This window comes from Penaeus monodon, chromosome 24 (genome assembly GCF_015228065.2).
Source record: "Penaeus monodon isolate SGIC_2016 chromosome 24, NSTDA_Pmon_1, whole genome shotgun sequence".
Lineage (NCBI taxonomy): Eukaryota > Metazoa > Arthropoda > Malacostraca > Decapoda > Penaeidae > Penaeus > Penaeus monodon.
Genome location: NC_051409.1, coordinates 10630789 through 10631241, shown reverse-complemented (window position 1 = coordinate 10631241; position 453 = coordinate 10630789).

Below are 453 nucleotides of genomic sequence, written 5' to 3'. Positions count from 1 at the left end.
TATGCATACAAATATAAGTGTATAGGTAGATAGATATATAAAGATTATTCATCATTCAATAAATTTGTTCTGCTGTACCTTCATTCCGTTGATACAGTGCAATCACAGCGCACAGACAGTGAATGAAAACAAGGTTCATAATTGGAAAGAAGACAGGAATTAAAAAAAAAAAACTGACGTTTCAAACAAATCCCTGAAAACCATTAATAAATCAGCCACAGGTATTGAATATAAGATTATCTTGTTATTTTCTTGTCATTCTCTCCTTTATCTCTTTTCCTTCGTTTTTGTTTTCTTATCAGTGATCGCATATCTGCTTCTGGGTATTGCAGGTGTTTGCAAATTGCGTCTTGGATTTTTTTTTCTTTACCTGAGGTCGTGGTTTGATAATGTTTATCAAAATATTTACGAAGCTGTTTCCCTCTGTGGGCTAGACTTCTGTCGACTTGTCAG